Here is a 12,017-nt window from a genome sequence, read left to right on the forward strand (position 1 = left end):
CTGAGCAGCCCGGCCTGGCCCCAGGGGACGGGCTCTGCCCGCCCGCTGTGCCCACAGCCTTCTGGGCCCAAGGGTTTGCAAGAGGCTTTCTCCCAGCCCTGCAAAACCTTGGCCAAGTGTCCCTTTGCTGTGCTGAGAAGAGTAAAAAACCCCTCACATTTACCCTGACGCACAGCTCATGAGGGATCCCTGCACACCTCAGCAGAGACCCCAAAACATCCCTGTGTGCCTCATGAGGGATCCCTGCACACCTCAGCAGAGACCCCAAAACATCCCTGTGTGCCTCATGAAGTCCAGGCCCAGATGATCCCACTGGAGGAAATGTGCCCTCAGCCCAGGGACGCTCAGCATGGGCTCCCCCAGCCCCTCGGGGCCCCGCTGCTGCTCACAGCGGCCCCTGCCTGGCTCCTGCCTGCCCTCACCGTGGGCGTCCACGGCTGCTCCTGGCCATGGAGCTCAGCCAGTGCTGCTGCCAGGTGGGCTTTGCTGCTGGTACCACCTGGACATATCTCTGACAACTCTTATTTCTTTATTTGAAGGGAAAATGTGGGCCCAGCCCTGCCCTGGCAGACAGGCCCTGCCCACCTTCAGTCGTGGTTGGGGAACAGGACCAGGGGGCTCCGGGGCAGAGGGTCTCCTTGTGGAGGGTGAGTTTTGGGAAGGGCTCAAGATGGTGCTGCAGCTGCGGCAGGGCAGATGGGGAGAGAAGTGAAGAGCTGGGAACAGGGCTCGAGTTCTCTCTGCCTGAGTTGTTAGGCTCTTCTTCTGAAGATGGGCAGGAGCACCTTTGGAGAGAGGAGTGGCTGAAGCCCCCAGCTGCCAGTGGCACCCTGGGACCCTCCTGCACAGCAGGGCCCAGAGCTGGCAAGGCTCCCCAGCACGGCTGGAGCTGCTGGCACACCTTGGCCCAGCTGGACAGCTGCCCCTCAAGGCCCCGGCGAGCAGGGGACGGCTCTGGGCTGGCTCCCTGGCCAGGAGCGGGCCCCAGAGCGCCTCTGCCTTTCAAGGGCAATCTCGTCCCCGCTCTTTCTCCTCCCCGCCTTGCTTTGCCTCTGCCCTGTGCTCTTGGGGCTGCTCGGAACCACAACACCAAAGGGGAGGGAGCAGGGACAGGGAACTCCTGGGAGGCATTTTTAAGGGCTGAATCTTGGTGTTTGGGAGGTTTTTATGGAGCCCAGGTGGCCGGGGACTTCTAGAGATGGACTTGGGCAGAAGGACCTTCAAACTCAGGGTGCTCATCCCTTGTTTTTCCCAAACCAGGATTTCCCATTTGCAGCCCCTGGGAAGCTGCGAGGAAGAGGACGCCCCTCTCCTTGTCCTTCCTCCCCCAGAGCAGGAGCTGAGGATGGAGAGCAGGGAGGACAAATCCCCGCGGCAGAACCTCGTGGAAGAGGCCATTTTGAGCGGCTCCATGGCGCAAGAACCCAACGAGGAGGAAAAGCCCTGGAGATGCCACACGAGGAGGGGCTGCAAACACAGAACGCGGGGGTCTGAGGAGGAAAGACCTACCCTGGGCCGGAGAGACGCCTGGAGATCGAGGCAGAGCTTGCAGCTGGTGGTCAGTGAGCAGGTTGATGATGGGGAGAAGCTCTACGAGTGCTCAGAGTGTGGGAAGAGCTTCAAGTGAAGCTCCGAGCTGATCCTGCACCAGAGGACCCACACTGGGGAGAGGCCCTACGAGTGTTCCAAATGTGGGAAGGGGTTTCAGACCAGCTCCCATCTCCTCCAGCACTATGAGATTCACACGGAGGAGAGGCCCTTCTGCTGCCCCGACTGCGGGAAGGGATTCAAGCACAACTCCACCCTCATCACCCACGGGCGCATCCACACCGGGGAGAGGCCCTACGAGTGTCCCCAGTGTGGGAAGAGCTTCCCCAGCAGCTCTCCCTTGACCAGACACCAGCGGAGGCACCGGTAAGGGAAGCCCTGCGAGTGCCCCGAGTGCGGGAAGAGCTTCGTGCGCTGCTCCAGCTCCATCCCCACTGCAGGAACCACGCTGGGCACAGCCCTGGTGACCCACATTCCCTGTGATCCATGCTGGAAACACACCTGGCTGCTTTTCCTCTTTTGTTGACCTTAATTTTTTTCTTTTCTCAATCTCTCTGCACTCCAAAAACCAAGAGGTATTGCTCTTTCACCTCAAAATCACCCACCTGCCACTGAAAACCACGCAATTTCAACCCATAAAGGCTCAAACCCACTTCAAATTGCTTGTTCCCACCTCAAAAAAACTCAATCCCACGCCAAACTCCCTCGATTCCACAGAAGCCAGGCTGGGATGGGGTTGGGAAGAGACTGGGGGAAGTGGGATCTCAATTTGGAGAGCTGAGATGGGGATTGTGTGGGGCTGGGTGGCTGGGATGTATTTGACAGCAAATAAAACTTCCAGACTTACTGATTTCTTTGCGGTTCATTTTCAGTCCCTGGCAGTTCTGTTTGCAGAGCGCCGCCTCACAGAGTGTCCCCTCACAGTTCCCGCCCTCGGCCTGGCCCCGCCCCTTTCCCCTCACGGTTCCTGCCCTTGGCCTGGCCCCGCCCCTTTCCCCTCACGGTTCCCGCCCTTGGCCTGGCCCCGCCCCTTTCCCCTCACGGTTCCCGCCCTTTCCCCGCCCTTTTCCCCTCACGGTTCCCGCCCTTTCCCCGCCCCTTTCCCCTCACGGTTCGGCCTTCGGGAACGGGGGAGGAGGAGGAGGGAGGGAGGAAGAGGCGCAGCGGCAGCCGGGAGCAGCCGGAGAAGAGCAGAGAAGGAATCGCGGGGCCCTGGCGCTGCCTGAAGTCGCCGCAGCCCCGGGAGCATCGCCCCCATCCCGCAGGTGCCCGGGGAGGGGGAGCTCGGCCCAAATATCCCGGGGGGTGCCTGGGTTTGGGGTTTTTTGGGGGGATGTTTGGAGCTGGCAGGGCTCCAAAGCCGAGCCGCAGCTGGCCCTCGGGGGGACATCGGGGGTCCCCGGGAGGTGTTTTTGGGGGCTCCCGGGGCCGGCAGTGGCTGCTCCCAGAATGAGCCCAGTCGGCACTCCCAGTATGAGCCCAGTCACTCCCAGTATAATCCCAGTCCCTCCCAGTCCTTCCCTAGGATGATGCAATTTGCTGCCAGCCCGGTCCCAGTTGCTCCCAGTTCCTCCCACTCTCATCCAGTCTGTTGCCAGTTCTCCCAGTTGCCCCTAGCATAGTCCTAGTCACTCCCAGTATGATCCCTGTCTCTCCCACTTGCCCCCAGCGTGTTCCCAGTTCCCCCAGCACATTCCCAGGCTGGTCCCAGTCACCACCCAGATGGTCTCAGACCCTCCCAGTATACACCAGTTGCCTTGAACATTCTCACAGTCATTGCCAGGCACTCCCAGTTACCTCAGCATGGTGGACTTGCCTCCAGTTTTATCCCAGTTGCTACCAGGTCCTCTAAATATGTCCCCAGTTAGTCCCAGCATGGGCCGGGTCACTCCCAGTAACCCCCAGTCCGGGTCCAATCACACCCACTCTAATCCCAGTATGATTGTAGCCACTCCCACTCTGATCCCAGTCACTCCCAGTCTGATGCCAGTGCCCCCAGTGTGATCCCAGTTGCTCTCTGTCAATGCCAGCATGACCCTAGTAGCCTCCAGTATGATCCCAGTCTCCATCAGTGCAGTCACAGTCTGCCCCGGCATGGCAATATGATCCCAGTATGATGTCAGTACAAAGCCAGTACAGTCCCAGTCACTCCCAGTATGATCTCAGCATGATCCCAGTAGAGCCCAGTCCCTGCCAGTGCTGCCACTCCTGGCATCCCCCAGCCCTCTGTGCGTTCCCCCCTCCCGGATGTCCCCAGAGGAGCCCCAAGGGCTGGCAGTGCCCAGGCAGGGTCCCCAGCAAGGCCCAGTTTGGATGTGCAGCCCCCAGTTTTCCCAGTTTGCCTCTCCTTTTGCCCGGGCCGGGTTCCCCCCTGGAACAGCGGGTGGGAGCAGCCGAGAGCCCCGCGCTGCCCATCCCGACCTGTCCCGGCTCCATCCCCGCTCCTGCCGCGGGCTGCCAGGGCTGCGGGAACGGGGCACCGAGGGTGTCGCTGCTCCTGGGGGAGGAGGAGGAGGAGGAGGAGGGAAGGGCAGGGATGAAGGAGGAGAAGGAGGTGGGCTTAGGGAGGAGGAGGAGGGCGGATGGAAATAGGAGGAGGAGGGGGGATAGAAGAGGAGGGATGGAAGGGGGTGGATGGAAGATGAGAAGGAGGTGGGGTTAGAGAGGAGGAGGAGGGGGGATGGAAGAGGAAGAACGGCAGGAAGAGGAAAAGGAGGGACAAAGGCGGATCAAGGACAGCAGGAGGGAGCAGGCGGTCCAGCCTTCCCTGAACTTGCAGCTCCCACCTGTGGGATCATCGCCCCCCATCCCGCAGGTGAGCTGGGACGGGGAGCTCGGCCCAGATATCCTGGGGGGTCCCTGGGTCGGGTTTTTCTGGGGGGATGTTTGGAGAATGAAGAACTGCAAAGCCGAGCGGAAAAGGCCCCTTGGGGGGACATTGGGGGTCCCGGTGGCGGCTGCCGGCAGAGGCAGTCTGGAGGAGCAGAGCCCTGTGTCCCCCAGGAGCCCAAAGTGGGGAGCCCAGCGAGGGGGGAGCGCCGCTATCGGCGGGACCCTCAAGAGCCTGGAGAGGGGCAGGGGGGACTCCTTGGAGCCCCTGCAGCCCCAAGCAGAGAGGAAGGGCAGAAGGGAGCCCGGGAGCCCAAAAAGCCCCGGCAGCCCTAAATGGGGAGAGCCAAGAGGGGGGAGCTTTTGGGATTGCTGGGACTGCCAGCAGCCTGGGGAGGGTGGGCAGCGAGGAGAAGGGGGACCCCCAATCCAAGCGTGACCCCCAGCAGCTGGGACAGGGGGGAGCCCCGAACACCAAAGGGGAGGGAGCAGGGACAGGGAACTCCTGGGAGGCTTTTTCAGGGTTGAATCTTGGTGTTTGGGAGGTTTTTATGGAGCCCAGGTGGCCGGGGACTTCCAGAGATGGACTTGGGCAGAGGGACCTTCAAACTCACTGTGCTCATCCCTTGTTTTTCTCAAACCAGGATTTCCCATTCCCAACCCGTGGGAGGCTGTGAGGAAGAGGAAGACCCTGTCCTTGTCCTTCCTCCCCCAGAGCAGGAGCTGAGGATGGAGAGCAGGGAGGACAAATCCCTGTGGCAGAACCTTGTGGAAGGGACGGTTTTGAGCGGCTCCACAGCGCAGGAACCCAACGGGGAGGAAAAGCCCCGGAGATGCCGCACGAGGAGGGGCTGCAAACGCAGATCAGGGGGATCTGAGGAGGAAAGACCCACCCTGGGCCGGGGAGGCGGACAGAGATCTAGCCAGACCTCGGAGCTGGTGGTCCATGAGCAGCTCCAGGATGGGGAGAAGCCCCACAAGTGCTCGGAATGTGGGAAGAGCTTCAGGTGGAGCTCTGAGCTGATCAAGCACCAGAGGATCCACACTGGGGAGAGGCCCTACGAGTGTGGGGAGTGTGGGAAGGGCTTCAGGCAGAGTTCCCACCTGATCCAGCACTGGAGGACCCACACTGGGGAGAGGCCCCATGAGTGTAGGGAGTGCCGGAAGAGGTTTCAGACCAATTCCAGTCTCCTCGGGCACCAGTGCAAGCACACAGAGGAGAGGCCATTCCGCTGCCCTGACTGCGGGCAGGGCTTCAGGCACAACACCAATCTTGTGAGGCACCGGCGCATCCACACTGGGGAGAGGCCCCACGAGTGTGGGGAGTGTGGGAAGAGCTTCAGGAGGAGTTCCCACCTGATCCAGCACCAGAACATCCACGCTGGGGAACGGCCCTACGAGTGTGGGGAGTGTGGGAAGAGCTTCAGGCAGCGTGCTGCCCTGAGCAGGCACCAGAAGATCCACACTGGGGAGAGGCCCTGTGAGTGTTCCAAATGTGGGAAGGGATTTGGGATCAGCTCCCATCTCCTCCTGCACTATCTGGTTCACACGGAGGAGAGGCCCTTCTGCTGCCCCGACTGCGGGAAGGGATTCAAGCACAACTCCACCCTTGTCACCCACCGGCGCATCCACACCGGGGAGAGGCCCTACGAGTGTCCCCAGTGTGGGAAGAGCTTCTCCAAGTGCTCTCACTTGACCAGACACCAACGGAGGCGACGGTAAGGGAAGCCCTGTGAGTGCCCCGAGTGCGGGAAGAGCTTCGTGCGCTGCTCCAGCTCCATCCCCACTGCAGGACCCACGCTGGGCACAGCCCTGGTGACCCACATTCCCTGTGATCCATGATGGAAACACACCTGGCTGCTTTTCCTTTTGCTTTGGCCTTAATTTTTTTTCTGATTCATCCTTATCCCTTAAAAATAGCTAAAACAGGGTTAAATGGAGGAAATTGATCAAAAATATCTGAAGTCCCACCATTTCACAGGTGTTTGAGGGGGAATTGAGGGTTTGGGGACACATTCTGTGTGGGGTGCCCCTGTTGCTAAGAGGCAGGAGTTTGATCTCACCCTTCTTGTGTTGCTGATAACTCCTCCCTTGACCCAAACCCTAACTCCACCCCTGGGATACCCTGTACAAACCCCACGGCCCTGCCTTTGCCCTGTCTTTTGGGGGTAAGAAATGGATTCTGGAGCTTTCTGGAACCAAGACCTCTCTCGTTTGTTCCCGGCACCGGCAGCTGCACCCTCCCTGGACACCATGAACTCTGGAGAATGGGGGCAGCCAGTGAGGACACGTCCTGGATTGCAGGATAAGTGTTGTCTTGGTTCGGAATGGGAGGAAATTCAGGGAAGTGACGCAAAGCTTTTTGTGTAACGGACAGTCTGTTGAACCACTGAGAAGATGGACACGTCTCTGTGAAGCACACATGTTAAAGGCTAAAAAATCTGGGAACTGTCTCTCCTGGTCGGTGAGGAGGTTGCGGGCCCTGGTCCCGGCCCCGTCTCGGCCAGGCCAGGCCGGGTGGTCCTGCTGCGGGCCGGGCCCCTTTCCCCCTCCCTGGGCCACTCGCCGGCCCCCCATCGGCTCCGGTCCTGCTGGGCCGGGCTCCAGCAGCTGCCGGGCAGGAAGGCGAGGGAGGCTGCGGGGCCGGCGCGGCTGTGAAGATCTTGCCGTCAGGCCCACTGCCCCCAGCGCGTCTGGGAGCAGAGACCCCTGCGGCCGTGCAGAAAACCAAAGACCAGCCATGAGGCCGATCCTGAGACAGCCCAGCCGCAGTTACCGCCACAGGTTACCGGCGGGTCAGGTGGGCCTCAGGCAGGATGTTAAGCCTTTCCGTGCTTCAATCCTCCCTCGAGTGAGAGAAAAGAACAAGATGCAAGCATGTAAAGGAACAGCATGAAGACATTGAGGTCAGTGAGGAGGAAGTTAAGTCCCCGATGGGAGGGGTGAGGAGAGTTGTTTTTGGAGCTGAAATCCTCTTGTAAGCTATGGAGAAAAGATTCTTTTTTTTCCTTATAACGCATGAAACTACGGGGAGAGGAAAGTGTTCAAATTGATATCGAGCAAGGGCCTCCATGCTGAGATAAGCAGATGTTGAAATAGTTGTGATCCCATGAAAAGTTTGAACTGAGGAAGAGAGGAGAGTAGTCCTGTGTTTTCCGGAGAAGAAGAAGAAGATTTCTGTTCCCAGGGATGAAGAGGATTTTAGAGATAGATAATGAGAACTTCTGCCTTTGAACAGCTCATCTTTAAAACAATACCCCATAAGTGGGCATGGCCCATCGACAAGCTGTGGGAAGGCTTGTGGAAATGGGAAGGATTTCACGATGGCAGGGTTCCCCAGGCAGCTGCTCTTTGTGACGAAACTGAGAGCCACGAGAGAACTGTTTTTTCCTCTTGTGGAGAAGTCTCCATAACCTCAACAAGAGGGACTTCTCTCCCTCAGTGAACTGAAGGAAGACCATTTTAGAGGTGGTAAACTGACTGGAAATCTTAGGTTTGGTTTTTTACATTGTCAGTGGGAGAGAAGTGGGGGAGGGGAAGTGTTCTGAAGGGTTTGTTTCGATTCTTACTTTTTTTCTTTTAGTTACTTTAAATACAATTTTCTTTATACCCTTTTAAAGTTTTGAGCCTGCTTTACCTTTCTCCTAATCCTATCTCACAGCAGGAAGTGAGTGTATTGGTGATTGGCCAACACCAAACCCGCCACATTCTTTGGTGCGTTGGCCAGGAAAATCTCAAACTGGGGAAATCTTAAACAGGCAAACCAAAACCACCACACCTCCCAAATTCCATATATCCAAGGATTACTCCAAACAAAAGTAGCCAGGGCAGACAGGTCAGGCTGGCCCTGTCCTCTGGTGATTTTCTGAGACTATGGGCTGAATGTTTTCAATTGCAAACACCTCGGAGAGGGCCCAGAGATCTCCCAAGGTGGTGTTTGGAGGCCTCGGGCACAGGACCACTGTACAGGGACAAAGGAGCTCTGTGCTCAGTGGGGTGGAGACTGAGGACAGTGGAGGAGAGCCATGAGAGTGTTTAAAGAGCAGTTTCAGAGATGGTGGATCCTTTTGACATAGTGGAAAACAGCCTGAGAAAGAAAGCATTAATGCCAAGGGCAGCTGGGGAGGCCCAGACTGGACACCAGGAGAAAGGAATTTCCCTCCCAGGGCAGGGCTGTGGTGCAACACGTCCCCAGAAGGAGCCTGGAGCAGCCCAAGGCTTTGTGTGGCCAGGCAGGGGCAGGCAGGAGGCAAAGCTGTCAGCAAAGGAAGGGGCCAGCGAGGTGGGGCAGCCGGGGGATGACGACAGCCTGCAGGGACAGAGGCCAGGGCAGGGACACCGCAGGACAGCCTGGGCTGCACAGGGCACAGGGATGTGCAGCAGCTGCAAGGCCCTGACAGAGCCAACCTGTGCAGCACTTTGGCCGTGGCTGCTGGCCCTGGGCCTGAGGCCACGAGGGGACAAGTGACCCTTGCAGCCCTGGGGCCTCATTGCCTCCTTGTCCCTGCTCAGCAGCCTGGCAGGGGCCGCCCCATGGTCCTGCCCTTGGCACGGCACATCCCCTCATCCCAGTGCCCATCCCGGGAAGAGCCCTGAGCAAGGAGGGAGGGACAGGATCTGCCTTGCCAGGGGCTGGGGCTCAGCCTTGGCCCTTTGCATTCCTGAAACACATCCAGGTTTGCTCAGCACCAGAGACACCTTTCCCTTGCTTGTCCCCAGCTGTCATCACTGCCTCCAGTGTTCTGCTCTAGCTGGAACCTGGGGACACTTTCTCAGTTGTGTCCCTCACAGGGATCTATTTCCAGTACAAGAAACTTCAGTATTTTAATCTCACTTTGAGTTCCTGAGAAGTGTTTTGAGCACACTCTGAGGGACTGGGTCTGATGCAAACAGCACCACGGCCCCAGAGGTCATTAAAGTCCTGGTGCTGTGTCTGTGCTGCTGAGCTGGGCCAGGCTCCTGGCCCAGAGGCAGCTCCTGGCAAGGGCAGCGCTGCAGAGGGACAGCTCTGGCCAGGAGCAGCTCCTGTGCACAGCCCAGCAGGGCTGGGGCACTGCCAGGGCACCCCAGGGACACGAGCAGGGCACAGACCGAGCTCACAGGGGCTCAGCACCGGCAGGGGCTGTGGGGTGTCCCAGAGGGGGCTGTGTCACAGCGGCTGTGACATCCCAGGGGCTGTGTGACATCCCAGGGGCTGTGTGACATCACAGGGGCTGTGTGAGGTCACTGGGGAGGTCACTCTGCCCCTGCCCCCTTCACAGTTGCCCCAGAGAAGTGCAACGCTGCTCGTGCACAGCGGGGTCCCCTGTCCCCCCGGGTCCCCTGGCCCCCAGTGCCGCAGCCTCCCCCAGAGGATGTTCCACGAGATCGACCCCAGAGCCTGACACGGGGACAGGGTTGGGACCATGGGGGGTGGGACAGAGGACAGGGACCCCCCAGCAGCGTCACCGTGTCCCCCAGGGCCAGAGCCTGGGCAAGGGCTCCTTCACCCTGGTATAGACACATATTATAATATTGGCTTTTTGCAAATATTAAAATGGATTTTATACGTGTGATATTAAAGTTACTTTGTTCCAAAGACATAGTTTCTAATTTTGTTGTTAATTAAGCTTAGACATAGTAGTGCAATAGCTGTAGAAGTATGCCTGTGTTAAAATGCCTGCTTGGATGGGATAACATCCAATGAACACAGGATGAGCACACCTGTACTGATCTGCCAACCATCAGCACTCACCGTCTGAAGGCAGTGCGGACCAAGGCCCGAACTGGAAGTGATAAAGAGAAGGAGCAAACCCCAGCCAAGGAACACGCATGCTCTGAAAAGGCAGACCCAAGGAGGGGCCATGTGAAATAGCTCCTGGCAAATGTAAACTCGTTGATGGGTATGCATAAGGGGCTATGAATATGCAACAGGCTGGTGTAAGGGAAAAGGTATTTAAGGGGGATCCCTGAAAGTAACAGGGTGGTCTTGGCTGAGTGCCAAGATGCACCCGGCCATAAATAACCTTTGCTCCATGGTCCTTGTCTCCCATTGTCCTTTATTAAACTTTTTACATTTTCACAGGAGAGTGAACGTGTTTTTCACATGGGCTACACATGCTTATACACAATTCTAGGAAGACTAGTAATTTTTTGTACAATAATTGGGTTAATCATCACAAACAAACTTATCCATTTTGCTACATGTCTTGCTCATCAGAGCCACAGAAATATGAAACCTTAGCTGACACTGGAGCGCAGTGTACCCTGACACCATCGGGACATGGGGGGGCAGAACCTGTTTCCATTGCCGGGGTGCCGGGGGGATCACAGCAATTGACCCTGCTGGGAGCCGAGGTGAGCCTGACTGGGAAGGAGCGGCAGAAACATCCTATTGTGAGCGGCCCAGAGGCCCCGTGGATTCTGGGCAGACTTCCTCCAGAACAGCAATTACAAAGACCCAAAGGGACTCGGGTGGGCTTTTGGCACAGCTGCTGTAGAGGCAGAGCACATGAAGCAGTTGAACACCTTGCCTGGACTGTCAGAGCACCATCTGCAGTAGGACTCCTGAGGGTGGAAGAGCAGCGAGTGCCAATTGCCGCCTCGACAGTGCACCGCCGGCAGTATCGGACAAATCGGGATGCCGCGATCCCCATCCACAGAATGATCCGTGAGCTGGAGAGCCAAGGGGTGGTCAGTAAGGCCCACTCACCCTTCCACAGCCCCCTTGGCCTGTGCCCAAGTCTGACAGAGAATGGAGATTGGCTGTGGACTATCGTGGCCTGAATGAAGTGACTCCACCGCTGAGCGCTGCTGTGCCAGACATGCTGGAACTCCAGTACGAGCTGGAGTCCAAGGCAGCAAAGTGGTACGCCACTGCTGACATTGCTAACGTGTTTTTCTCCATTCCCCTGGCAGCAGAATGCAGGCCTCAGTTTGCTTTCACCTGGAGGGACGTGCAGTACACCTGGAACCGACTGCCCCAGGGGTGGAAGCACAGCCCCACCATCTGCCATGGACTGATCCAGGCTGCACTGGGAAAGGGTGAGGCTCCAGAAGCCCTGCAGTTCATCGATGGCATCATTGTGTGGGGGAACACAGCAATGGAAGTATTTGAGAAAGGAGAGAGGATCGTCCAGATTGTGCTGGAAGCCGGCTTTGCCATCAAGAGCAGCAAAGTCAAGGGACCTGCCCGAGAGATCCAGCTCCTGGGGGTAAAGTGGCAAGACGGACGGCGTCAGATTCCAACTGAGGTCATCAACAAGATCACAGCGATGTCTCCACCCACCAACAAGAAGGAAACATGAGCTTTCCTAGGCACCATAGGTTTTTGGAGAATGCACATTTCTGAGTAAAACCACACTGTGAGCCCTGTCTACCTGTCTAACCCAAAGGAAAACCGATTTCCACTGGGGCCCTGAACAGCAGCAAGCCTTTGCCCACATCAAGCAGGAGATCGCTCATGCAGTAGCCCTTGGCCCAGTCAGGACAGGACCAGAGGTGGGGAATGTGCTCTACTCCGCAGCCAGGAACAATGGCTTGTCCTGGAGCCGTTGGCAGAAGGTGCCTGGGGAGACTCGAGGCCGACAACTGGGGTTCTGCATCCAAAGCTACAGAGGGTCCGAAGACAAGTACACTCCCATGGAGAAGGGAATCTTGGC

The 12,017-nt window shown here is 57.9% G+C and overlaps 1 pseudogene; it reads left to right on the top strand.

Moving 5' to 3' along the window:
• Positions 1–1,345: 1,345 nt before the first annotated feature.
• Positions 1,346–6,684, top strand: LOC137463872 (zinc finger protein 271-like; annotated as a pseudogene).
• Positions 6,685–12,017: the final 5,333 nt, after the last annotated feature.

This window comes from Anomalospiza imberbis, chromosome 31 (assembly GCF_031753505.1).
Source record: "Anomalospiza imberbis isolate Cuckoo-Finch-1a 21T00152 chromosome 31, ASM3175350v1, whole genome shotgun sequence".
NCBI lineage: Eukaryota > Metazoa > Chordata > Aves > Passeriformes > Viduidae > Anomalospiza > Anomalospiza imberbis.